The 24447-nt window shown below is 35.2% G+C and overlaps 1 long non-coding RNA gene across 1 annotated transcript; it reads left to right on the forward strand.

Moving 5' to 3' along the window:
* Window positions 1–6928: 6928 nt before the first annotated feature.
* Window positions 6929–7563, forward strand: LOC111241218. The gene is made up of 3 exons (XR_002667055.1): window positions 6929–6969; window positions 7350–7448; window positions 7527–7563. It is a non-coding gene; the product is annotated as an uncharacterized LOC111241218 (long non-coding RNA).
* Window positions 7564–24447: the final 16884 nt, after the last annotated feature.

Consider the following 24447-nt stretch of genomic DNA (forward strand, 5'->3'; position numbering starts at 1 on the left):
TGATACATCCAGGGGGATGTAAGGAAGGAGCTCCGTGAGATTTGAGTGAAAATACAGCTTGGACTAGCAAGAGTTCCAATGGAACAGTGAAGGATGTTTGGCTGCAGTGGTGGAGAGCAGATCTGGAGTGGCTCTCGGTTTGGATGGGGAAAATGGAGTATGGCAGCGGATTGGAGGTGTTTGTGGTGAAGTGAGATGGAGGCTAGCTTGGATGGATGGCTCACAACTTCAGAAGGCTTCCACAAGATGGAAGAAAGTTGNAATGGAGTTACAAGCAAGGAGAATGACTTTCGGATGGGAGAAATGTGCTTTCATATGAGCAGAATTTNTTTAATTGATTTCCAAAAGTGTTTTACAAGCTTTGCCAATGAGATTTTATAGATCAATCTCAAGGCCATGTGTGGGAAATACTTAGATCCACTTTTTACGGATCTTAAGCCAACTCATCAAACATGTGCAAAATGTGGATGGCTTCTAGAAAGCCTTATGAAACATGTGCTACAAAAGTCATATGCATAAGGAAGATAGAAATACTAATGCTACCCCTATGATGATAGGCACACCCCTCCTTATTTGGCAATGTCTTCTTTACCCCTCTCCATGTCTTGGTAAATTGGTATCATCTCCTTGGTCTCCAAGCTTCCATCCAAAAATAGCAAATAGTATTTGTCCTTGTGGAGAATACTCATCTTGAAGCTTTTTGGCCATCCCTCTTGTGATAGGTCCTATGGTGCTAGTCCTTCTTGTATCAGCCTATATTTTGGTTAGAGGGTTAGAGAGGTGTTTTATATTTTTGACGTTGATGTCTCTATAAAAGCCTTGTTGTAAAAACCTTGACCATTATAGTGCATTTGCTTCCGGATTGTGGAAGGACACTGGATGTAGGCATTAAGGTCGAACCAGTATAAAAATCTGCGTTTGATTTCTCTATCCTTACACTTTTACATTTAGTCGACTTACATGTTTACGTAGTCAACTTTATATTTTCGCTGCACTTAGAATTTTCATTCCTTGTGATTCAAGAAACTTTGTAAAGGTTTTTACTTTGTGAAAAAGATTTCAAAAATACTCTGATTTTGAAACCTCACCAATTCAACCTCCCCCACCCCTCTTGATGTTGAAACGAAGCCAACCTTTTTCCAACAATTGTCACCAGAGCTGGTTTTCATAAAATATTTGAAAAATTAATCGACTTCTCTTTTCTTTAAATCGACTATATCCCTAGGAATGACTTCCAGTTTTTAAACTTTTGTTGAAGGTGCATCTGCAAACAGACCACCTCTGTTTGCTGGTGAAAATTATCCTTTTTGGAAAATTAGAATGCAAATCTTTCTTGAATCAATGGATAGAGGAATTTGGGATGAAACTTTGAATGGTCCTTTTGAGCCAACTCATATTATTGATGGAAAAACTATTTTGAAAAAATTTTCTAAGTGGTCTCAAGAAGAGAACGGGAAAGCACAATATGATGTCAAAGCTAGAAATATCATTGGCTCTACACTAACTGTTGATGAATTGTTCAGGATATCCCAATGCAAATCTGCCAAGGAGATGTGGGATGTCTTGGAAGGCACTCATGAAGGCACTGATGAAGTCAAGAGAGCAAGGAAGTATTCATTGATTCAAGAGTATGAGCTTTTCAGGATGAAGGCTGGTGAAACAATCTATGAACTCTAGAAAAAATTCTGATGGAATCCTGCCTGATGTACCTTCCTTAGTGTTCTCTTTATGTATTTTTTACATTTTATTATATACGTAGCTTAGCTTGCAAGGAGCATGGGTTACTATAAATACCCAACTCCTCTCTTGTTATTGAACTTTTGAGATTAATGAAAATTGAGTTTTCTAAAACCAGAAACAATTCTCTCCTGAAAGTCACAGGCTAAAGAGTCCAAAGACTCCCTCTAGCCACCTTCCAAGGCACACTTTCCTCCATTTTCATTTTCTCCAATTATTCATGGTGCTTCTCCCTCATCCACAATGATCAACTCATTCGCCACCACATCTTCAACTGCTCCACGCCTCAGCAACTATCACATCTTCATGACCTTAGCACGTTTCAGCCTTCCATCCACATCATTATTCATTTACTCTCTCGCACATCAGGGAGAGAATTATTCATTGTCGCATATCTCTCGTGTTTTCCTTGAGAACTTATCCATTCTCATTAGCTTCTCTCCACTAGTTGTTCACAGGTTTGCCATTTCCTCTTCAGAGATCTTCCATTCTTCTCCAAAGATTTCATTTCTTTGCTTCTTCACCATCACAGAACATCAAACCCTAGGGTTCCTTCCTCATTTTCCATTTTCTTTTAGATATAGCCGATTAAAAAGAATTTTCTACCATTTAAATCGCTTTCCATAGATTGATCTACCTTTTCCACCGTTTAAACACCATTTATCACCGATTAATCGATGCACTCAGGGTTTTCTCCCTATTCTAGGGTTTCTTCATGTCTGGTTAGTGTTTCCACAGTTCGGTTTAGGGTTTATCCTTTATTTAGGGTTCTAGTGAGTTTGATCTCACTTTTGGTCCAATTAGGGTTTCGAGATTGTTTCCTCTTTCGAGTATCAACATTCCGTTGCATATTTCTTCGTTAGAGAAGCTTCGAGGAGATCTAGTTCATCTTCGCACCGCTTCAATCGGCCTCTCCTTGGAGCCTCTTCCATCATTTGGTAGTCAGAGCAAGGTCGAGCACGCTTCAAAGATAAGTTTCTCACATCTCTGTTGTTCGATTTTGTTTTCACTATTTCGCATCTTGTTTCGTGTTGTTTCAAACTTTGTTTTCATTTGATTCGCGTTCTCTTTTATGTCATTTTCTGTTTATTTTGTCTCGATTTGATTTTGATTCTGAGTATGTTGTGCTGTTTCTCTCCATTTTTGCGTTGTTCATTATCTTCCTTGAATGTCTTGTGTTGACACTACTACAAAAATGCGAATAGATAGCGCTTTTTAAAATAAGCGCTATCTATGAATTGGAAGATGAATAGATATCGCTTGTTAAGAAAAGCGTTATCTATAAATATGACAATAGATAGCGCTTTTTTAAAAAAACGCTATCTATAATTTATTAATCTTATTTTTTAATTTTATAATTTAAAATATAACAATAGATAGCGCTTTGTTGGAAAAGCGCTATCTATGGTAACATGATACATAGCGCATTTTATATTAAGCGCAATCTATGATTATTAAAAAAAGTTTCAATTCGCGTTTTTCCTTCCACTTTATTCGTTTTTGCTTAGACGATATTCGCATTTATTATTAGAAAAAATTTCATTCGCGCTTCTCCTTTGACCTGATTCGTTTCTGCTTATACGATATTGGTGTTTCTCTCTACTTAGATGTTTTCATCTGCGTATGCTTTCATCAGTGCGTGTTTCCTTCGTTTTTCATCAGTACAAGGTGCCGCAAGCTGTACGACTGTCATTTTAGGTATCACATTCCCTCTTCTCCTTCTCTTCTCTTTTTTGTTTCTGGTTCTTTGTTTCTGCTTACATTCTCTGCCCTTTCGATCCGCGTGTGGCACTCATCAGTGCGTGTGGCGTCTTTGCTCCTTCATTTCAGTTGCCATTTTCATAAGTGCTTGTTGCCTCAAGCTCCTTAATTTTTGGACTGCCATTTTAGGTATCACATTCCCTCTTTCTCCTTCTCTTCTCTATTTTGGTTCTTCTTTGCCCTATTTTTCTTTTAAAAGGGATGCGTATAAGAAAAATAGCAGAACGACAACAATGTATTAAGCCCAATGTTGTCGTTTGTCGTTTGGCTCTTTGGTATGTTCTGATTGAATAGAAATCTTAACCTTGATTGAAAATGAGTTTAGTCTGTGTTTCAAATTTCTACTTGCAATGATTCTGGACAAAAGGTAGGTAAAATATGGGTTGCGTTATAGTTAAGGGTTGCTGCAAAAACTCTTAAAATAGTTATGAAGGAGTTCAATCCAAGAAAAATGGATTCGACAATCTAGACCTGAGGTTATTTTTTGTTGTTAAGTACCTTAGGTTTATGATAATGTTATAAAATAACTCTTTTTATAATGAAAGAATATAACCTGTAACGAATGCATGCTAAATAACCTTACAATCACAGTAATTTTAAATAAAATATCTCAGAATTGGACATAACTGTTTTAGTTATATACTTTCAGTACACATTTTTATTATGCATTCTTTGATGGTTTAAGTTATGTATGGGGAGCTAATCCTGTTTTCTGTATGATTGGATTCTTGCTACATGATTATCACTTGTTCGTTTTAATTATATTTGTTGGCATGCAATTGTCTCTGTTACTGGTATATTGAAAGTATAAAGGTTGAAGGTTTTTTTTTAATACACATATGGATCAATTTGGGAAGCATGTTGAAACTAATTCATGTGATAGTCAGTCCTGTTTTAGATTGTTTTCTTTTGGGTGCACTAACAGTTATCAAGAGTGAAGTTATATAGATCACTATTTTTTTATGGTTATGTATTTTTTCTTGTTTGCTTTTCTTCCAAAAATTCTTTATTCAAGAATAGTATTTTTCCTTTAGTTCTTTCACAATGTCAAAATCCCCATCTTCTAAGCCACCAACTCCTTTCGGTATACTAGAATCACTATGTACACTGTTTACAATTTTCAATCCCCAAAACTCGGACTTTAAGTAGTCATTCTGTAGACTTCAGGATCTGCATAGAACGTGGTAAATAAATAGTTAACAGTGCCTTCCACTCTGAACATAGCAACCTAGAAAATGTCCTTTAACAAAATTCTAAATTCGACAGTCCAGATATCCTTTCAAAATGCAACATAACATACTTATATGTCATCATCCTTCTAAAAAAACGGAAAATCCTCACTAAGTCAGTAAGCTATGGTTCTTTCAATGTGAAAAACTTTCATGAAAATCCTCATCTATATTGTAGATAAATTTTATCCATGCACCTATATTCCAAACCAGAATCTGTTTTAAAGTTTTTTGGTGGTTTATCTCAAGTTTTTTACACCAAAAGCCAAGTGACTTTGTAAAATTTTGACTTGGCCAAAAACTGAAATCTGAATTTGATTAAAACCATTTAAAACACAAAAATATGCACTTTAAAAAGTGACACTTTTATTCTCTAGTATTACCAAATCATAAACGCAAACTTTAAACAGATTGTCCAAACCTAAATAACATGTTCTGTAATATAACATGACAAGTTTAACATTATAAATGAGTGGAATAACACTTAGTGTGAAGTGCTTGTCTTACGAGTGGTTATTTTTTTTTTAAGTGCCTTATGTTTATGATAATGTTATAAAATAACTCTTTTTATAATGAAAGAATATAACCTGTAATGAATGCATGCTAAATAACCTTAAAATCACAGTAATTTTCAATAAAATATCTCAGAATTGGCCATAACTGTTTTAGTTATATACTTTCAATACATATTTTTATTATGCATTCTTTGATGGTTTAAGTTATGTATAGGGAGCTAATCCTGTTTTGTGTATGATTGAATTCTTGCTACATGATTATCACTTGTTCCTTTTAATTATATTTGTTGGTATGCAATTGTCTCTGTTACTGGTATATTGAAAGTATAAAGGTTGAAGGGGTTTTTTTTAATACACATATGGATCAATTTGGGAAGCATGTTGAAACTGATTCATGTGATAGTCAGTCCTGTTTTAGATTGTTTTCTTTTGGGTGCATTAGCAGTTAGCAAGGGTGAAGTTATGTGGATCACTATTTTTTCTATGGTTATGTATTTTTTCTTGTTTGCTTTTCTTCCAAAAATTCTTTATTCAACAATAGTATTTTTTCGTTTACTTCTTTCACAATGTCAAAATCCCCATCTTCTAAGCCATCGACTCCTTTCTGTATACTAAAATTTACAATTTTCAATCCCTCAAACTGGGACTTTAAGTAGTCATTCTATGGGTGTCCTACTTGTCACAATTTGATTCATGAATTTTGACCATTCTTTCTCGTGTAAATGCTGCTGAATGACCCAACTAAATAAAATAAACACTACACAGGACAATTTTATGAAAAAAAACAAGCATGACCAAGGTGCACTAATCAATGAGGAGTAAAACAGTTGAACTGTTAATTTGAAATATGAAAGAGCCACAAGTCCTATACCGTTTGAGGATCCCATAGCCTAACAACATGATTATCACTGGTAATCAGCATTAGTTGTTCATAGTAAACCCATCAAAGTCACTTCGTCCAATACAAATGGACAAAAACATATTTGGAATAGATAATCATGAAGAAATAGTTAGAGCATAAACTATTGAAGAAGTTATCAACTATGCATGGCTAGGTGCAACTACAATTTCTATTTATATCAGGTACAATATATAGTACTTTTTATCATTAAATTCATTATTAGATTGACTCCTTATGATATTGCTAATACATTCTTATCTTTTTCTTTTACAAGGTACCTATATGAAANTTTTGTTAAGCCAAATGACAAGGCATTCTTTTTTTTATCACCCCAAATCACAACNCATGAGTTGTCAATGAAAGACAAAATGCAAAAAATAGTTACTCTTTTTCTTGATAATGGGGTGATTGATAAGTTTTTTCTTGCACCTGTTAATACCGGGTAATACCTTACTTTACAACTTTATCAACAATGTATTATTTTCAAAGTTAGATGTACAAATTCTAATTTTGTTGATTCATTTCAAATTGTAGCCAACATTGGGTCTTGCTGGGAATCAATCTTAAACTAGAGATAATTCATTATCTTGACCCAATGGGGGTAGACGTTAATATGAGGCAAGATTTGAAGAATTTGTTTGACATGTAAAAGTATTTGTGTTGTCTACTTTTATTTGACACATATGTATACTTTTAGTTGTATTGTTTTTACTTATACATGCTTTGATTTTATTTATTCACTAGGGTTATACAAACCTATCAAGCTCAAACAAGAAACATGGTCTCAAATTTTAAGTCAAACAATATCAAGTGGACAACAATTAAGGTACATTACTTAGGTATGTTTTGTGTAGTATAGTCTTCATGTCATAATTAAATTGTTTAATGACGTTATGTGACCTTTAGTTCACGTTATGGTTGCTTGTATTATACTAGTTACGTGAATAAGATGTATTCTTGAATGGTTGAAGACTTATTTCTTTGTGGCATGGTATTGGTGAGTTAAATAACTTGTATTATTGTGAAACTAGTTAGTGGAGTAAATGGTTGTTATGAAAGCATGACTTATTATTAAGAGTTTAAACTTGTATATGGTATATAGTTATTTGTTATCATGCATCGGATCTGTTTGGAGTATACTAGAGTTTAGGTTATTTTTTATGTTCAAATTATAAAAATGTTTTTTTATTTATTTTGGAATTCTAGTGCCCAAGACAACCCAACGGCAATGATTGTGGATATTATGTGTGTCAATATATGAAGGAAATTATTACATACTGTGAAGGAGGAACAATTCCAACTGATGTAAGTTATCTTTATTCTTATAATTAATTTGTAGTAAAATTTAATTAACTAATTCTACATTATTTTTCTTTCTTNNAGTATTTTTCTAGTTGCAGATGCCAACATTATCATGAAATTCAAATCAACGAAGTTAGGGAAAATTGGTGTTTACATGTAATTAGTACATGCATGTAGGTTATGTTATAGTGATGTACAATACTGATAAGATATATATGTTATGGTTATATATATTATCTTATAAAGCAGTGTCATGTCATGGCATGTACTAGACGACTTACTAATTAAATTTTGAAATATTATTGGACCAATAATTTTTATTCATATTAACATTCTTTTTGAGCCATTTATCATATTTTTGTCAATATTTTATATTTTTTTATATAATATTTAGTGTGGGTGTGTATATAATAGAATCAATATTTTATATTTTATTCTAAAATTAATTATTATTTTTTTAAAATTTGAACCAATAGATAGCACGTTTTTCAGAAGCGCTATCTATTAATAGATAGCGCGCACATACATAGCGCTTAAAAAGCGCTATCTATGATAAAAAAAAAAGGGCTATCTATGCACTTTTTTGTAGTAGTGTGATTTCGCATTTGTTGAGTTTATTTTCTCTGTTTGAGATTCAAATCTCAGTGTTTAGGATTCTATAATTGTGTGTGCTTGTATGGTGTCTTTGAGTCATTATAATTTCTCATTCTATTCGGTGATTTCATTTTGATTGAGTCTTTTAATTTTCTAAATCTATTTTTGTTTTGTCAAGTCATGTGCACCTCAATTTTGGTGTATTTTTTATTTTGTCTCTAAAATCATGTATTTAAGTTGTTTTTTTGTGTATTTTGTGTTCATGAGGCAGTGTTATATGGTTTAAGGACTGTCAATCAATAATAAGCTATGAAATAATTAATTGAGCTTGATGACAGTCCACCTAAAACACTCACAATTTCATTACTTTCTTTTTCAGTGTTTTTTGACTTAGTGTTTATGATTACACTGTTTCCACATCTTTTTGTGTGTGTTTCTGCTTGTATAAATCTAAGCACACCATATAAGCAGTGAATTGCCTAGCAAAGCTTGGGTGCTTATGACAAATAGCAGCAAAATCCTGTTTAATCAGTTTCACCGATACTGAATTTGCTTTGAGAGTCTTATGAGTCAATCATGCTTGGTTCTAGATGATTTTCCAAGTTCTGTTCAAATTCCAGTCCTTCATTGTGTACTTTGTTCCATTGAGATTGAATTATCTGTTGAGATGCTTTGTTCACAATGAGTGTAATTTTGAGTAACGACTTTGTGTGGTCAAATTTAATTTGTGCATTCACTGTTTCCAACATTTTAGTGCCTGTTATGCATCTCAATTTTAAAATATATTACATGATGAAGCCTGATTTTAGCAAAATGCTCAATTAGTCAAACTGTCAAGATCAGTTTGCACGAAACTACTATAGGGGCTGAGTGTCTTGGTACTTTGGTGTCTAGCCTTTGCCAGATTTTATTTTTTGAGTTGAACCATTTTTCTTTCCACATGAATAGCCTGCTGATTAGTTGAAGTATAGTAGTTCATTATCCTATTGTGAATTGTAGCGAAAGCTTTCAACATCAAAACAGTCTTGAATAATCATATGATACTCATAATAGTTGGTTTCTAAAACAACAAAGGAAAGAAAGAAGCAATTTGAAAATTGTAGTTCACAATATGAGCATTACTACTTGGTTTAACAATTTTCTAAGGCAAATTCTCAATCCATTTAAAATTCAGCAGTGTATACATTAAATATGTTATGTATGGTTCAACTTAAGTTCTTTTTCTTGTTTTTTTTTTAATTTGTTCTAGAGCTATTGGTTGGTTCAATTTGTGTGTCAGCTGTTCTTGATAGCTTTGTTTATTGCTTGTGTTGATTGTTGTCTTAGTTTTGTCTAATTCATATGTGCATTCTGTTTTGTTGTTCCTAATTGAGCTTTAATTGCCTTCTTCATCTAATCTAGAGTCTGTCTAGAGTGCTTGTTGTATTGTGTTGTCCATTTCTTTGCTTTAGTGGTTGTTTTATTCTGTTTTGTCCTCACTTTGCTTTAGCCTAACCATTTAGTGATTGAGAAGCTGATTCACTCTAGATTTCTAGAATTTAAAAGAAACGTTGTGTGATTGGTAGCATCTTAGGTGGTGGTGGTCTAAAAGACTCTCCAGCCTTGAACTTGTTGAGATTGTTGACAACACAAACTCTATATCAAACTGGTTTTTGATGATGACAACACACTGCTTAATAACAGTATATATGTTCCAGGCTTACATGTTTAGCTGATATACCAAACTGGATTGAACAATGCTTTTGTTGAACATGTTTTGATTGATTTGCAATGTGTGTTCCTATGATTGATTATGTGTTATATTTATGGAACATGCTTGTATTGAAATGTGTGATAAAATGATTTTGATTACTTCTGCACATTTCTGAAGAAAAGATCACAAGCACTTTTATGAACTTATATTTGTTGTGACAAAGGTCTAGTTCAGTCGAATACACTAGTAATGGCTTCGACTATGCTAAAATCTTTGTACAAATTTTGTGAACCTGTGCTTGATGATATTTTGAGTTGAAAAGAATTTCAAAGTATTTTTTCATGTGTCAGTCGACAATGTGGAACACCTATTCGATTGTTGTTATATTTGGAATTCTGTTATGCCTACTTGCTCCAATGGCTATATTTTTCAAAAGTTAGTTAAGATTGATTGACTAGGTCAACTGTCTGATGAAGGTTGAAAACAGTTATTTTCATATGTCATTTTAGACCAAATTACTACCTTTACTGCTTAGAATGAGCCTAGAATCAAGCAAAACTCAATAAATGAGTCTGTAGAGAGTCAAAAGCTATTTTTAGCGATATTATGCTTGTTTTGCATTGTTCTGTAGCATTTTTGAGAGAGTGAAGAATGGAGCTGAAGATGAAGGTCTTAGACTCAAGAAAATGGAAGAAAAATGAAGAAATGAAGAGTCGACGTACTACCCGGGGGCAAATTACACCGCTGGGCAGTCCAAGTGCGGGGAGTTGGCACTAGCCGTGGACGCTGGGCGGATTTGCGATTAGAGGCAAACCGCCGGGCGAAAGACCCCTGCCGCTGGGCGGTGGCGCGACTTGGGTGAAACCGCTGGGCGGTAGACCCCTACCACCGGGCGGTAGCGTGGCTTGAGGGAAACCACCGGGCGGCATAAGTTTGACGTCGGGCGGTTGTCTGCTGGGCTTGGGCCTGTTTTCTGTGACGCTCCTCAGCTATAAATAGCCCTGTTACGATTTCAGTATAATTCTTTTGACAGAAGAGGGCGGCCAGACCTAATTTCACTCTCTTGAGAGGATCTCTTGGATGCTTAGGCTCCATTTCTTCTTATCTAGGGTTTGCTTTTCCATTCTTCATCCATTTCTCATCTAGTTTCAGCATGACTATGGTGAACTAAACCCTATTGTTTTTGGCGGAAATAATGTAATCTTTTGATACTCTCTTTTATTGAAACTCTTGTTTAATTTATATGATGATCATATGTGTTGATTATTAATTGTTGGGTTCTCATCTGTGCTTAATGCTTTTATCGTTTAACTCATTCGATAACTGTTGTTTGTCTTTATTGATAGGGGGACGTACAGTACTGTCATGAACTGGTGAGTAATTCCTTGATTAAGCAATACCACCTAGGGATAGGGGTAGGACGATCAATCTTTTTTCACTTTTGTTCTATAATGCATTATAAATTGCTAGGGGAGGCTAGGGATAGCAAGCTACTAATTAGTAATAGGCTCTTTTCGCCGAGGGATCGGGTTAAGGGTAGGCCAAGAAAGTTGCATGACAATTAGATAATCAAGCAAATTAATCAAGAGGAGTAAATAAGAGATAGCAGATAAGATGAAATTGTAAACCCCCAACAACTCCATTCATCCATTGTTTTCTTCTTGTCAATTGAATCAATCTCATTTGCATGTTTATTTTTTGTTTTCAAATCCAATTAATTAATTTGTATTTTCAAGTCTTACGATCTTAATTCACACAAATGATAAGGCCTTTCGAGTCTCTTGCGAAACGATACGTGGACTTACCATTTTATTATTACTTGAACGATTTGGTACGCTTGCCAATCCGTTAACACTGTCTTAAATGTGCTTTGATTTGGTTGACTGAGGAGCCTTTGTGTTGACTGTCTGTTATAACTGTTTTAATACTGTATTAGTAGCCTATTCGACTGAGAATAGAAAACTATAAATAGGACAGAACACGAATTGTTCTTTGACTTTTGTGATCTAACATTTTCATTGTCCTGTTTCAGAGAAAATTCTCAATTTTGGAGGCTCCAAGAATTCTCCAAGAAAACAGTGGTGATCTTTCTTGAGAGAGATTCAGATTGAGGAGACTTTTGCACACACTATTCGATCAACATCTACACAAGAAGGTGCTTCTGGTTTGATCGTGATAGGCTTGACATCCTGTGAAGACTGCTATATTTGACTGAAGGCTTGGCATCCTGTGAAGACTGCTGTATTTGACTGAAGGCTTGGCAACCTGTGAAGTCTGCTGTGATAGGCTTGGCAACCTGTGAAGCGTGCTATGATAGGCTTGGCATCCTGTGAAGAGTGCTGGTTACACGTTGAGAATTGTTTGACGTGGGTTCAGATTACAGAAGAGGGGATTCTTGCTGCAATTATGGTTTTGTGTGTGCAGCTATACTTGGTTTTGGGTTAGAGAGGAGATTTATATTTTTGCGTGGTGCTTCTATAAATTCCTTGTTGTAAAATCCGCAACCATTATTGTGCATTTGCTTCCAAGATTGGAAGGACACTGGATGTAGGCATTGTTGGCCAAACCAGTATAAAAACCAGCGTTTGATTTTCTCTATCCCTGCACTCTTTAATTCAGTCGACTTTAATTGTTTAGCAGTCAACTACGTTTTTCCGCTGCATTGAATTTTTCATTAGTTGCATTTCAAGGAAAGATCAAAAGCTTTGAATTTTTATACCAAGATTGCGAAAAGATTTTGTTTTTGAACTAACACCAATTCACCCCCCTCTCTTGGTGTAAAACGAAGTCAACCTGTTTCCTAACAATTGGCACCAGAGTTGGTTTTCATAAAATATTTCAAAATTCGGTCGACTCTGTTTTTATTTTATTCGACTGTAAAACCCGGGGATGGCTTCAAATTTTCAAACTTTTGGTGAAGGTGCTTCAACAAACAGACCACCTCTGTTTGCTGGTGAAAACTATCCTTTTGGGAAAATTCGCATGCAGTTCTTTCTTGAATCACAAGATAAAGGAATTTTGGATGCCACTTTAAATGGTCCATATGTGCCTACAAAAACTATTGATAGTGAAACTGTTTTGAAACCTTTTACTGAGTGAACTGCTGATGCAAATAGAAAAGCTCAGTATGATGGTAAAGCTAGAAATATTATTGCCTCTGCACTAACAATTGATGAATTTTTCAAGATATCCCAATGCAAGTCTGAAAAGGAAATGTGGGATGTTCTTGAGGTAACACATGAAGGCACGGAAGAATTCATTGATACAAGAGTATGAATTGTTTAAAATGAAAGCTGGTGAGAGCATCTATGATGTCCAGAAATGATTCACTTATATTGTAAACCACCTGATGGCTGTTGGCAAAGCCTTTGACAAAGAAGAGATCAATATCAAGATTCTGAAAAGTCTGAACAGGAACTGGCAAACAAAAGTCATTGCAATCTCTGAATCCAAAGATCTTACAACTATGAATATGGCTACCTTGTTTGGCAAGCTACGTGAACATGAGTTAGAACTTGGGGTAGACTGAAGGATGAAGAGGAGATTGAAGAAAAGAAGTCCATTGCTCTGAAGGCTGCAAGCAAGAATCTCACAGAAGCAGAGATGGACGACAAAGAGCTGATTACCTTGATGGTAAGAAAGTTTAGTCGACTTATGCAAAATGATAGTCAACTGTCTAACCATATAGGTCAAAGCAAGAAGAAGAGCGTCAGCACAAACACTGTCCAGTGCTATGAATGTGGTAAAGAAGATCACATCAAGGCTGACTGTCCTGAATTACAGCCAAAGCAGAAAGGAAAGAAAAGATTTCCTCAAGGCAAAAATATGAGAAAGAAAGGAGCCTACATTGCTTGGGAGAATTCAAAATCTGAAAGCTCAAGTGATGATGATGCTGACCAAGAGGTAAAATCCAACATATGTCACATGGTTGGAACTGCAAAGACTGAGTGTGACAGTGATGATGAATTTGAGAAGGTGCCTATAGAAGAAAAATATCAGCAGTTGATTGAGACATTCAGGGAATTACATGTTGAAGCAATGCGACTGGAATACAAGGTTAATCAACTGAACTCTGAGAAAAGAGATTAGGAATATAGAATTGATAACCTTGTTGCTGAAAATGAAAGATTAGAAAAAGAATTGAATGAAGCTTTGTTATCTGCTAGGAATATTGAGATTAAAACTGTTACTGTTGAAAACGCTTGTGAAAATTGTCCTACTCACATGAAAAAGATAGATTACTTGACTAGCACACTAGCTAAGTTTACACAAGGTAGAGACAATTTAGATGTTGTATTAAGTTCATCTAGCAGAATTAATAATAGACAAGGATTTGGATACAAAGCTCACTCTAACAAAACCAATACTAGGAAATTAAATGAATTGAGAAAACCTGCTAGAAATGCATGTTTTTACTACAGATGTGTTGGTCATACTGTTAGAAATTGTTATTATAGACATGTTGCTGTTCCTCAAGGATTATATGTATGGATACCAAAGGAACATGTAACAAGAACTGACAGTCAAGGACCCAAAGTAAAATGGGTACCAACAACCAAAACTTAACTGTTTTGCAGGTTATGCAGTTGATGCAGAACTGTTTTCAAGGATGAATTAACTATGGAACATTTCAAAAACCTTGAGTGTCTACAACTGATAAATCTGTATCTAATTCCTGCATCATGCATATATTGATTGATTGTTGCTATATGATTGTTTGCATTGAGTGCCTAATTGTTTGATTGATTGAATCTGTATGAAAAGATTTTTTTTATGAGTCTTAGTCGACTCCAATATTAATTCAATCGATTGAATCATTTGAATATTTGAAAAGCTTTGTTTTCGAACGTTAAAGATTATCTTAGGGCTTTAGTAAAATCCTTGGCGCGTTTTTCATCTATAAATGAATGAAATAGTCTGAGATATTCACACACAATCTTGCCAACAAACCCTTATTCTGATTCTGGTGAAAACCCTTCTTCCTCCTTGCTCAAATGGCTGCTTCATCATCAAGACCAGGAAAATGTCCAATGTCCGCAAGAAGAGAGGCTGACCCTTCTGGATGGATCAGTGATGATAAAACCAGAGAAGGATTTCTTATCATGCGCTCACTTAGGGAAGTTGTTAAACATCACATGGCTTATTTGGTTCTTTTTGAACAAGAGGAGTTTACATTTCCTGATGATCTAAAATTTCAAGGTCTCGACAAATTCATTGGGATAAAAGGAGATTGTTATGATGAATGAGTAGAAGTCTTCTACTACAATGTGAAAGAGTTTAATGGAAACATTCACTCTTGGGTAAAAGGTGTAGACATTATCATTGATGATGATATTTGGTTGAAGTTCACAGGGTTGGAAAATGAAGGAGAGTTGTCTCACAAGTTTGATTGTCCAAGGTACAAAAACATACGAAAGATATAAAAAGGAAAAAGGTTTCTTGTTCAAATGGCTTGATAAGGAAGAGAAAGTAATTGCTTTCATCAAAGGACATATATTGTTACCTGGTAGATACAACATCACTAAACTTACTCCTATGGATGTTTGCTTACTATATGTGATTGTATTTAGAATACAGACAAATTGGGTGGTTGTTTTCAAAGAACACATCCTGGAAGTAGGAATCAGTGAAGGACACAGACTTCCATATGGGGTATTTCATGGGTGTCGCGGCCCATACAAATTTGATTGCATATGAGAAATGCAGTATAGCTAGGAAGTGACTCGTAGATCGTCTCTCAAGGACCAAATGTGGTTCGAGAATTAGGTCAGACACGAAGTGGGGGGGTTTGTGAAGAGTTTGTGTGAATGCGAATGAATAAAATCAACACACGGATGCAAACAGAAATGTAAAAACAGAATTGAAAACACAGATGTAAAAATGGAATCAAATGCAGAATGAAAACGGTTGGACATTAACTCAATTACTATGCTTCCAATCCCCGATTAAAGACAAGTACACACTATTCTAATCCAAATCCAACACGAATCAGCCAGCTAAGCGAAGGTTAATTCGGTTTTCAAAATTACAGACTAAGCGAATGCAATGCGCAAAATTAATCAATCATCCACCATACAGTCTAATCAACTAAGCGAAGAATTGATACCGATTAGGCAACTAAGCGTATACCTAATCGCAGGCAGACAACAGATTAATTATTGAGCAGAATCAAAGCAGCAATATGACAATTAAAGTGCAAGAATCTCATGGAAACAAAGTAATTTTATTAACGACCAACCCAACTAACCTTAAGCTAACATCACAATTAAATTATCACAACTAAACAAAATAGATGATATCAAAGTAAATGAAAACACTAAACTGAATGGATAGGAAATAAAGACAAGTCGAACGACACAATCAAAGACTAAACAGTCTAAACGCAACAAAACCAGAAAATGTAGAATTCATCATGATTTTAAAACAAAACGCTGAAATAGTAAATTGAACAATGCAATAGATAAACATCCAAACTCAATTAAGGGTATTAAAATGCAACGAGTAAGCAAGATATTAAAAGCAAATTGAAAATGGTACTAAAAGGAAAGGAAATTATGTGCTTTCTAATTCTAAAAGCCATGAGGTGAATCCAAAAGGTGGGTGGCATATTCATCTTAAAATAAAATAATTGAGTGTGATTGCTCTTTTTTTTTTCTCCAGGCCGAGGCCCTAGGGTGCACCGTCCAGCAGAAGTTAAATCACCCCTTTGTGCTTCTTAAAAAAAATTGGAATAGCCTTCCTCCTTTAGGTCTCCTTTGCCGCACAAGACCTTCCACCAACTCCCATCATATCAAAATCTAAAATTCCTTTCCATAGCAAAAAGTAAATGCCACCTCCTGTTTGCATTCCTACAAAGCATCACTAAAAAAAAATACTAAAAAGAAACCTACACCTGCACCGTAAGCTACATTTGAAAAGAAAACTTCAAAGTGATGAAGATAGTGATTATGAGTGGTGGCTGGACTCCAGTAACATTTTTACGCAGCCAAATAAACAACATGCTTCAACCTTTTTCCCAAGATTCTCCTATGCATTTATCCATTTTTTTTTTGTTCAAAGCAACTTCCAAACAAAACTCAAAAAATGAAAATTGTGGCAGCAGCTGCTTGCCTTCAATTTACCGAGAATGCATAAAGAAAGAAAATTGTGTTGCCCATTTTTTTAAAGAAAAGAAACCCCTCTTAAATCAACGTCCCCTCATATTCTTCAAAACCAAAATTAAAGCAAAGATAAATAACTCTATTTCATTCCAAAAGAAAAGGGAGAGTGCTTCTACAATTCTACATCCCGTAACAACATTTTCCTAAGTAAAATGAAAGCAACCCGTGAAGCTACATAAGATATGATGCAGCGCTGCACAAGAAAAAAAAAAGAAGAAAAATGCTAGTTCCATTCATCCAATACCACTCATGGAGAACATGTTCAAAGCCTCCCTCCAATTTGTTCCAGCCGAGAGTCCAATCTCAAGTGACGGCTGGTCCTCTTTTTCAATCCCTAGGCCAAGTGTCTCAAAAATAGGGTGGGGTCCACCCTAAAAGAAATCCTAGGATGACAAGTGTCTTTCTACTATTTGGGCCCATCATGTTTTTGTCAAAAATTGGCCCATTGTGCACAAGCTTGTCTAAAAAGTTTAAACAATTAAAATTACAATACAACTAAAATTAAAAAAATGTCTAATTTGAGAGTCTTGATTTTATTTGGTGTCCTCCAAATGTCCCAAATTGTGTTTCCAAAATTTTCCCTGAAAATAATAATGCAAATAATTAGCTTAGAAAATTCAAATTAATTAAAATTAGAATTTCCGGTCAAATTAAGCATATTTAGGAAAAACGGGAAAATACCGGACAATTAAGCACAATTCCCAGATTAATTCTAGTACAATAAACTAAGTGAAATCAATAAAATATCGACTCATCAATATTCATAAGCAAAGTTCTGGAACATTACGACATTGACTTTATTAATGAGAAGAAACAAACATGTGGGAGAGAAAATATGATCGGAAAGGCCACTCTAACTTGTATTGGAATAAAGAAAACTTCTCAAGGATGGACTTTCAGCGATGAAATTCCAGGAAGAAAAGATGCAGCATGAGAACAAAGTCTGTGATGAAGAGCTTGGATCACTGAATTCAGAATTTGAGATTCAGGTGAATAACAAATTCAAGAGGACATCTGAAAGGATAAACAACTTCCACAATTCTCTAGTAAAACTACATGAAAAGATGGATATCCTATTCAAAAACTATATTGAAGTTTCATCGTCATCTGAAAAATCTAAGAGAAGAGATTTTGACGATATTAGTGAAGAAAACACAGATGAAGACTCATCTGAATCAGAATAGTGTTGTGTTTTGGCCAAATTGTGTTTTATGTCCTAGACTAGGTCGTTTCATTTTGTAAAATGGCATATAAAGCCATCTTTTGTGTGCTTTCTTTGTTTTGTTTTGTATTTCGTTGTTCCTACTCTATCAATGTAATATCTTTCATCCAAGGAAATAATATCAGTAGTTTGAATCAATCCATTCACTTAAACAGTTTAAATAAATTATGATACTCTGTTTGATTGATTCGACTGTGTCATATTTGAAGTCATCTGAGCTATAAATGTCATGCATTTTTATAGATTGACTTTTGTTATTATTTGATTTTATTCTTGCTTAACCATTATACTTGATCTGGAAAAACTTTTTGAAAGGTTTTGCAGGAAAGACATTGCTTTGGACATATACACTTGAAGTTCAACACTTGTAAAAGCAATGCATTCGATTAATGATTTCAAGCATTCGACTACGTCTAAACAGGGTTAACAATTCCAATTCTGAAATTTTATTCTATCCTTATTGTCTGCTTAAATCATTGATAATCTAATATTATCTCTGTTCTTTACATGATTTTATATCTAAATTGAGATAATATTGTGAGATTGTTGATATTTGTGTCATTGCATATATATGTGATTTAATTGTGTACCAATGATACAAATATGTGCTTAGATTATTGATACTTGTGATATTCTGCATTATGCACTCAAATTGTTTTTGAAAATAATGCATAATGACAGGGGGAGTATCACTTCTTTACACATTGTTTCATCACACACACCTATATTTCAGGGAGAGTTTACATTTGTTTTTGTGATGAACTTATGATTTTGAGAGCATCATTGTCATACTGAAACTGCATATCTGTTTGATGCTTCTCTGTTTTCAAAACTGCATAAATATCAAAGCATTCCTTTTTTGTTAATGCACAAAGGGGGAGAGTATTAAGGAGTGTATGAGAGCAAGTCTATATGGGGAGAATTGTTGTATCATACTATATCTGCTTGATGATATTTTTGCTGTATATGCAGAGTAACTGAACTGTCTTATTGATTTTGCTATTTGTTTTACTCTGTCATATGTGGAACTGTACAAACATGGTTGCTATTTGTTGTAACAAAGGTCTAGTTCAGTCGAATACACTGGTAATGGATTCGACTATGCTAAAATCTTTGTACAAATTTTGTGAACCTGTGCTTGATGATATTTTGAGTTGAAAAGAATTTCAAAGTATTTTTTGATGTGTCAGTCGACAATGTGGAACACCTATTCGACTGTATTACTGTTATGTTTGGAATTTAGTTATGCCTACTTGCTCCAACGGCTATATTTTTCAAAAGTTAGTTAAGATTGACTGACTGGGTCAACTGTCTTAAATTTGCATTGATTTGGTTGACTGAGGAGCCTTTGTGTTGATTGTCTGTTCTAACTGTTTGAATATTGTCGGCTGTATTAGTAGGCTATTCGACTGAGAATGACCGAAAACTATAAATAGGACAAAACACGAATTGTTCTTTGACTTTTGTGATCTAACATTTTCATTGTCCTGTTTCAAAGAAAATTCTCAGTTTTGGAAGCTCCAAGAATTCTCCAAGAAGACGGTGGTGATCTTTCTTGAGAGAGATTCAGATTGAGGAGTCTTTTGCGCACACTGTTTGATCAACATCTGCACAAGAAGGTGTTTCTCGTTTGGTCGTGATAGGCTTGGCATCCTGTGAAGACTACTGTATTTGATTAAAGGCTTGACATCCTGTGAAGACTGTTGTATTTTACTGAAGGCTTGGCAACCTGTGAAGTCTGCTATGATACGCTTGGCAACCTGTGAAGCGTGTTGTGAAGAGTGCTGGTTACACGTTGAGGATTGTTCGATGTGGGTTCAGATTGCAGAAGAGGGGATTCTTGCTGCAATTCTGGTTTTGTGTGTGCAACTATACTTGGTTTTGGGTTAGAGAGGAGATTTATATTTTTGCGTGGTGCTTCTATAAATTCCTTGTGGTAAAAACCGCAACCATTATAGTGCATTTGCTTCCAAGATTAGAAGGACACTGGATGTAGGCATTGTTGGCTGAACCAGTATAAAAATCAGTGTTTGATTTTCTCTATCCCTACACTCTTTAATTCAGTCGACTTTAATTGTTTAGCAACAATTACATTTTTCCGCTGCATTGAATTTTTCATTACTTGCATTTCATGGAAAGATCAAAAGCTTTGAATTTTCATACCAAGATTGTGAAAAGATTTTTTTTTTGAACTAACACNAATTCACCCCCCCCCCCCTCTTGGTGTAAAATGAAGCTAACCTGTTTCCTAACAGAACTGCCAAGGGAGAATCTCCCTTCCAAACCTTTCATTTGTGTGTAATTTTTTTTTTAAGAGAAACCTGAGTGTTGTGAAATTAGTAAGGCTAATTTAGCCTAAATTCCTTAACATTTATGAGAGAATAAGTTTTACTTAACTATGTTGCTAAATGTTTGTTAACTGATCATTGTGCAGATTGATTAAGCTGGAATGTACTCTATTGGACCAAGATAGAAAGTTTTATTACATTCTGTTGCATTCCTTTTATAAATTGTTTGCTGAATCATAGTCATTGTGTTTGGGAAGTCTTAAACAGATATATTATGTGCTGTTAGAGAATTAAGTCTGAGCTAATTGCATTTTCTTTAACGTTTCATGATTAATCTGGTTTGTGGTATAATTGTGCATGAACTCATCTGTTTGGAGAAACTAATCTTGTGCATTCACTTATTTGACTGCAACTAATGTGGTAATAAAAGGGTTTTGAAATAAAAACTGATTTCATGTTTCCAAAATCAATGGCTGCATAATTAGTGCTACGTGTTTAAAATTCTCCAGCAATTGTAGCACTGAGTTTTTGTCACATCAAAACCATATTTGAATTGGAAGCAGTCCAACCTGTTCATCATTATTCTTTCCATTTTGTTTCTGGTTTGGCAGATTGGAGATGAAGGTTGAAAAACAGTTATTTTCATATGTCAATTTGGACCAAATTACACCCTTTAGTACTCGGAATGAGCTTAGAATCAAGCAAAACTCAATAAATGAGTCTCGAGAGAGTCAAAAGTTGTTTTTAGCGATTTTATGCTTATTTTGCATTATTTTGTAGCTAATTTGAGAAAAGTAAAGAATGGAGTTGAAGATACAGGTCGTTGATTCAAGAAAGAGCAGAAAAATGAAGATTTAAAGAGTCGACGCACCGCCCGGCGGCACACTTAAACCGCCGGGCGGTCCAGGACGAGGAGAAGGCATGGCAACTGACGCTGGGCGACCCTGAGGGTAACCGCCCGGCAGTGGCGATTGTCACCGGGCGGTTTGGAGGACTTGTGGAAAACCGCCGGGCGACACACTTAAACCGCCCAGCGGTGGCTCGCTGGACTTGGGCCCATTTTCTGACGCGCTCCTCACCTATATATACCCTTATTGCGATTTCAGAATCATTCTTTTGACAGGGGAGAACGGCCAGACCTAATTTTGCTCTCTGGAGAGGATCTCTTGGATGCTTAGGCTTTTTTTCATCTTTTCTAGGGTTTGCTTTTCCATTCTTCTTCCATTTCTCATCTAGTTTCACCATGACTATGGTGAACTAAACCCTATTGTTGTTGGGGGAAACAATGTAATCTTTTGATACTCTCTCCTATTGAATCTCTTGATTATTTATATGGTCTCCATATGTTTTGATTGTGCACTGTTGGGTTATCTCTGCTTAAGGCCTTCATCGTTTAACTCATTCGGTGTATTGATGTTTGTCTTTATTGATACGGAGACGTACAGTAATGACATGAACTGGTGAGTAATCTCTTGATTTTGCAATACCACCTAGGGATAGGGGTAGGACGATCAATTGCGCTAACTTTTGTTTATAATGCGGTATTAATTACTAGGGGAGGCTAGGGATAGCAAGCCGGTAGTTAATATTAGGCCCTTTTCGCCGAGAGATCGGGTTAAGGGGAGGCTAAGAAAGTCGTATAACAATCAATCAAACTAATATTCAAGGGTAGTATGTAAGAGAGAGAGGAATAGATGAAATTGTAACCCCCAACAACATTCATTCATCCATTGTTTTCGTCTGTCAATTGAATCAACTTTATTTTTGCATGTTAATATTTTTATCCCAAGAAGAATCCAATTTATTAATTTTTATTTTTCAAGTCTTATTATTTTAATTCANTATTTTTGCATGTTAATATTTTTATCCCAAGAAGAATCCAATTTATTAATTTTTATTTTTCAAGTCTTATTATTTTAATTCACGCGAACGAGGAAGCCATACGAGTCTCTTGGGAAAACGATACTTGGTCTTACCATTTTTATTACTTGTACGATTTGGTACACTTGCCAATTTGTCAACAATTGGCATTTTATTTTTGGTTTTTGCAGAAGTGATTTGGTTAGATTGAGTGAGCTAGTGGAAAGAAAATGAACTTGCAGCAAAGTCCATTCAAACCAGCTGCTAGAAATTGCATTAATCAGGGAAGTGTTTAGCTATCTTGCTTCTGATTGTTTAAACTATTTCTATTATAGCTTGCAATTTGTTGGAAGTTGTGGTTTGCTGAATTGGGTGTGACTTCTATTGCAGTTTATTCCTATAGAACAAAAGAGATTTTCTTTTTAATTGCATCAAGGGCACAAGACCAAGAAAGGGAAGTTATTACTGCTATATATTTTTGTGCAAACTAGTTTGCCTAAGGGTGTAAGTGACAACAGTCTTATTCATTTGTGTTTGCATGATTGGACTGTTGACGGATTGGCAAGTGTACCAAATCGTACAAGTAATAATAAATGGTAAGTCCAAGTATCGTTTTCCCAAGAGACTCGAATGACTTTCTCGTTTGTGTGAATTAAAATAATAAGACTTGAAAATAAAAATTAATAAATTGGATTTGACAAAAAAAATATTAACATGCAAAATAAAGTTGATTCAATTGACAAAAGAAAACAATGGATGAATGGATGTTGTTGGGGGTTTACAATTTCTTCTAATTCGCCCTCTCTTATCTACTCCTCTTGAATATTAGTTTGATTAATTAATTGTTATGCGACTTTCTTAGCCTCCCCTTAACCCGATCCCTCGGCGAAAAGACCCTAATATTAACTACTGGCTTACTATCCCTAGCCTCCCCTAGCAATTAATACCGCATTATAAACAGAAGTTAACGCAATTGATCGTCCTATCCCTATCCCTAGGTGGTATTGCAAAATCAAGAAATTACTCACCAGTTCATGTCATTATTGTACGTCCCCATATCAATAAAGACAAACATCAGTTACCGAATGAGTTAAACGATAAAGACATTAAGCACAGATGATAACCCAACAATTATCAATCAAAACATATGGAGACCATATAAATAATCAAGAGTTTCAATAAAAGAGAGTATCAAAAGATTACATTGTTTCCCCCAACAACAATAGGGTTTAGTTCACCATGGACATGGTGAATCTAGATGGAAAATGGAAGAAGAATGGAAGAGCAAACCCTAGAAAAGATGAAAAGGAGTCTAAGCATCCAAGAGATCCTCTCCAGAGAGAAAAATTAGGTTTAGCTGTTCTCCCCTGTCAAAAGAATAATTCTGAACTCGAAATAAGGGTATTTAAACGTGAGGAGCGCAACAGAAAACAGGCCCAAGCCCAGCAAGCCACCGCCCGGCGGTTTAAGTGTGCCACCCGGCGGTTTCCCATAATCCTCCAAACTGCCCGACGGCAATCGCCACCACCCGGCGATTTCCCTTAGAACTGCCCAGGGCCAATCGCCATGCCTACTCCTCGTCCTGGACCGCCCGACAGTTTAAGTGTGCCGCCGGGCGGTGCGTCGACTCTTCAAATCTTCATTTTTCTGCTCTTTTCTTGAGTCTACGACCTGTATCTTCAACTCCATTCTTCATGTTCTCAAAATAGCTACAAAACAATGCAAAACAAGCATAAAATCGCTAAAACCAGCTTTTGACTCTCTACAGACTCATTTATTGAGTTTTTCTTGATTCTAGGCTCATTCCGAGTAGTAAAGGGCGTAATTCGGTCCAAATTGACACATGAAAATAACTGTTTTTCAACCTTCATCAACACCCCAAACTTAGAATTTTGCTTGTCCTCAAGCAAAACAAAACAAAACATCACACGAAAAAAAACTTGGCTTTATACTCTTCCATCCAATGTTTCAATGTTCCAAAGTGCATGACAAACACCACTCAAATTCAAATCTTCAGTGAAATCAAAATAAGGTGTATGCATGCTTTCAATCCAGCGATTGCACAACAGAAGTTATACATTATGAATGACCAATCCACTAAGCAAAAATGCACTCATGAAAATTAACAGTTCACAATAAGCACGTGTTTCACTCAATCACTCAAGTGTTTAAGGTGACACTCCAA

This window comes from Vigna radiata, unplaced genomic scaffold (assembly GCF_000741045.1).
Source record: "Vigna radiata var. radiata cultivar VC1973A unplaced genomic scaffold, Vradiata_ver6 scaffold_262, whole genome shotgun sequence".
Taxonomy (NCBI): Eukaryota; Viridiplantae; Streptophyta; class Magnoliopsida; order Fabales; family Fabaceae; genus Vigna; species Vigna radiata.